Source organism: Dipodomys ordii, unplaced genomic scaffold (genome assembly GCF_000151885.1).
Source record: "Dipodomys ordii isolate 6190 unplaced genomic scaffold, Dord_2.0 Scaffold49, whole genome shotgun sequence".
Taxonomy (NCBI): Eukaryota; Metazoa; Chordata; class Mammalia; order Rodentia; family Heteromyidae; genus Dipodomys; species Dipodomys ordii.
The window spans coordinates 941,887-946,434 of record NW_012267265.1 but is presented as its reverse complement, the minus strand read 5'-3'; the positions used below and the strand labels follow the sequence as shown (position 1 = coordinate 946,434).

General features: G+C 33.1%; 2 long non-coding RNA genes across 2 annotated transcripts; both read right to left on the bottom strand.

Annotated features, from left to right (window-relative positions):
• Positions 1-495, bottom strand: LOC105988550. Its single transcript, XR_001175205.1, has 3 exons — positions 470-495; positions 129-152; positions 1-42 (listed from the first exon to the last, which is right to left on the bottom strand). It is a non-coding gene; the product is annotated as an uncharacterized LOC105988550 (long non-coding RNA).
• Positions 496-2,173: 1,678 nt separating this feature from the next.
• On the bottom strand, positions 2,174-4,211 carry LOC105988549. Its single transcript, XR_001175204.1, has 3 exons — positions 4,148-4,211; positions 2,647-2,676; positions 2,174-2,194 (listed from the first exon to the last, which is right to left on the bottom strand). It is a non-coding gene; the product is annotated as an uncharacterized LOC105988549 (long non-coding RNA).
• Between the last annotated feature and the right edge of the window lie 337 nt (positions 4,212-4,548).

Below are 4,548 nucleotides of genomic sequence, written 5' to 3'. Positions count from 1 at the left end.
CTTGATTTCATCGTTCTGTTTTTCTGTCAGAAGTTCTCTCTGCTAAAGTTAAGAAAGAGTAGCTTGTACAATGTATTTTAAATATTAGAAACTATTAAAATATTTAAAGTTCCATTGATGTTTCTTACCCTATTCAGGTCATTGATGATTTCCTTATGGATAGGGAATGAGATGGAAAAAGTGAAAAGAGAGAAAAATGAGTAAAATCCTGCAAGATATTACCCCTTGGGTGGTGCTGCTCCAAATTTCATAATTTTCTTATCTATGAATAGTTAATATGAGAAACTTAAGTATTTTTGGCTATTATTTCTTTGTATAAGGTATGTATTAATGTATACTTGAACTATGTTAAAACAAATTTTTACTTTGTTTTTATTTTTTAATGTTTGTATGCAAAGCTTTTAGGTTGCTTGATTTAAATACATCTTTCTTACTTGAAATGTAGCATGTTTTGTGGAGGCATTCTTACCTGTCTGATGTCTACGGGTGTATGCTAAATTTTTGTAAAAGAAAGGAATAAAAGTTATGTTAAAATCTATTCAGATGAAGTTGGGTTACTTGTTAGATATTTCAAATAATGGCTTTGAATTAAAATTTGTTTTTTTTATCAAACCAGTCACAAAATTATAGAAGACTTCAACATAGATGGAGCATTATTTATGATTGAATTATCCAATCATGATGGGCATAGAGATTGCAAAGTTTATATTGGGTATGCAAAGGTAAGTTCAAGTATTTGAGAAGTAGCAAAATTAAAATTTAGAGCAGATTTTTAATGAAGGAAAAGTTTGATTAATTTATGTTAAAAATATTTTTATAAAAATTTTAAATTGGTCTTCCCAGAAAAATATGCTTATGCTTTGGGAACAAATAGGTAAAACTTACAGTATTGTATCTGAGAACTTTTATTTCTTTAAGGATTCCCTGGCGAAGTGAAATTGTGAATTATAAAAGTGACATGATTACCACACAAAGTATACATGTATAAAATTATCATATTATATCCCCTTAATATATGAAAAAAACATACCAAGTGAATTTTTATTTTTTTGGAACAATAGGGTTCGGTTAAATTTGCTATATCAGATTTTTCACATAAAAGAATAAGATAATAGATTTTAGTTTTGCCTTGTAATTTTAAAATTTAAAGAAAACAACTTAACTGGTTCCTTCTTCACTAGGTCTTGAAATTTGTTATATCTATATTTTTTTTGTGAAACATTTTTTATTTTTTATTTATTTATTTATTTTTTGGGTCCGGTCGTGGAGCCTGAACTCTGGGCCTGGGCACTGTCTCAGCTCTTCGGCTCAAGGCTAGCGCTCTACCACTTGAGCCACAGAGCCACTTCCGGCTTCTTTTCTTTTTCCTTATGTGGTGCTGAGGAATCGAACCCAGGGCCTCAGGATGCAAGGCAAGCGCTCTACCACTGAGCCACCTTCCCAGCCCTATATCTATATTTTTAAAAATGTCCAAAGGCAACACTGTGAATAGGTATTAAAGCAAAACAGAATTGAAAGAGTATCTGAGTAGCTAAATGTTTGGATACATTTGAAGGTAAATATAATTGAAATGAAGAAATCACTCAAGCCAGGTGCTGGTGGCTAATGCCTTTAATCCTAGCTACTCGGGAGGCTGAGGTCTGAGGATCAAGGTTCAAAGCCAGAGCAAGCAAAAAGGTCCACAAGATTCCATCCCAAATTATCCCCAAATTTGGTAGGCTGTAAGAGTAGCTCAAGTAGTATAGTGTCAGTCATGAGCAAAAGACTCAATGAGAGCTAGATTTTCAGAGTTGAAGCCACAGTATGGCACTAAATTAATTAATTAGTTGATTAATAAAATTGTAAAACAAAGTCATTCAAAGTCAGCACTAGTGGTTCATGCTTGAAATCTTAGTCATTCAGGAGGATGAATACTGATGATCATGGTCTGAAGACTGCCTAGGAAGGAAACTACATGAATCTCCAATTAGCTACCAAAAATCCGAAATTAGAGCTGTGGCTCAAGTCAGAGCACTAGCCTTGAACAAAAAAGATCAGCAACAGTATCTAGGCTCTGAATCCAAGCCCCAGGAATGGCATTAAAAAAGAAAAAGAAAGTCATTCGACATGTGGCTAATGTGGCTAAGCTAGAAGACAAAGAGAAACTTGACAAGTATATGTATATTCAGCTTACCTCATTGCTGTCTTCCTGATTCTGCAAAGAATATAATGTAAGCATGACATTATTAAATTTCCTGTACAGAGTGGAGGATGAATTTCTTTTAGTAGAATGGTATGATAATGATTATTAATTTGAGATTCAGTGTGGCAAATAAGACCACGTTAAAACTCAGATGCTTGAGTTAATGTAAAGACAAAAAATGTTTGATTATTTTTCTTGAATAAGGACACTATTTTTATTGGTGTTCTCTTTTTAAATTTTATGTAAATAAAAAAGAATTCAAACTGTCAAGGCTTATGTCAAAGAAACTATAGTTCAGTGAAAGTGAGACAAATTGTTTCTTAGAGAAAGGAAGGACTAGCTTTGATCTGTAAATGTCAGCATATCACTATTTAAGTAGCACACTTAGAATGAAATGCAAAATAGTATAGAATAGAATCGAACCAAACAAAATCATATACAGGAGAGGAGAAAAAAATACTTACTTGAGCTTCAGCATGTCTAAAATGAAATTTCTGCAAAAAAGTGTAAGAATTATAAAGCAGAAATAAGTAAAATACAAAAATATGGTTGGATGCGGTGGCTCACACCCATAACCCTAGCTACTCAGGAGGCTGAGATCTGAGGATGGTGGTTTAAGCCAGCCCTGATGAGACTTACATTTAATCACTCAAAAACAGGAAGTGGAGCTGAGGCTCAAAATGGTAGAGCACTAGCCTTGAGCAAAGAAGCACAGCACCCAAGCCCTGAATTCAAGTCCCTAACCAACAAAAACAAACAAAAAGACAGTAATTATTTAACCACACACACACTGCTATTTAAGAAAGATATTTAATAATAATTGCAAAGTTTGTCAAGATCAAATTTCCCTGGGTACTGAAAGGAAAAAAATCATTAATTATTTTACTGACAAATATCACAGCTAAGCAAAATAGCTTATTTGTTTTAGACATATAATAGAAAATTGAGAAAAATACATAAAAAGTCTTTAAAATGAAAAAATGAGTAACTTTGATTAATTCAAAATGATAAAGAACTTGTTTGCATTTTGCAATTGTTTATATTACACGATGGTCCTAAAGTGACTAGACAATTATAAAACTTTGGGTGCAAAATGTATACTTAATTGAATTTTGTCTGCTTTAATTTTTTTTTTTCAGTTATGGGGTTTGAACTCTGCCTGGGCGCTGTCCTCAGTTCTTCAGCTCAAGACTAGCACTCTACCACTTGAGCCACAGTGCCACTTCCAGATTTCTGGTGATTAATTGGACATAAAAGTCTCATGGACTTTCCTACCTAGGCTGGCTTTGAACCATGAGCCTCAGATCACAGTCTTCTGAGTAGCTAGGATTATAGGCGTGAGCCACTGGTGCCCAGTGCCTGTTTTAATTTAATCACCAATTAGATTGTATAAAAATGTCTCTCCACCTACAATTTGTTTAAGGACACAGTCAAATTTAGTATAATTGGAATTATGTGTAATTAGATGATTGTATAAATCTATGGCTTATTGGTTTATTTGGAGTACTTCTGTCTATTCCATCAGAAAACATAAGGTGACATAAACCATCTCAAGTGAGAGTTTGGCTTTGGGCCCTAAATTAGGACACACATGAAAGAAATATTGGATACCTCCCACATGTTAAGATACATACTCATTCTCCGTTATGTGGGAAAAGAGCATGATCGCACTATGTAATACCAGTTATTGTGTTAGGCAATACCTTATTTCTTTTCTCTCTTTTTATTTTTTTAAAATTGTGAGATTATTAAATTTCAAATAGTATTTAGAGTTAGATGTTTGGGCAGATTACATAATGTTGTGCCAAATGTGAATAGTTGCCCCATTTCTAATGTAAAGACATGAATATGCAATAACCAATGTGGATATAAAATGGTACTCTGGAAAGATTACTCTATATTATGTTTGTGTCAGGTCATTTTCAACAAGAATATAGGACTTTCCTAAATTTCTATGGTACTTACAGGCCTGGCAAGAGCAACGGCCACGAGGCAGGTCAGGATAAGAAGCTTCATGGTGCAAAGGCCTACAACAGAGGAATTGGGGACGGGGAGAAAAGTCATCTTATTAACATTAAAAGATTTATTTTTTTAAATCCTTACTTTTTCAACAGAGAAACATTATGATAAAAGCGTGTTCATTGGAGAGGTGATATAAACTTAATGTTTTAAATTTTGTTACTCAAGTTAACATTTTTGCATTCTCTTTGTTCTTATATTTCTTAGAAATAGCAATGTTTGCCAGCGTTCTAATTTAGTAAAATTCTAAAACCATCATGAGAGCCTTAAAATGGTGATTCTAGCTTCATTAGAAAAATGGAGCAGCATCAATATTTAAATGAAATTAGTATAGAGCTTTTCCTCTT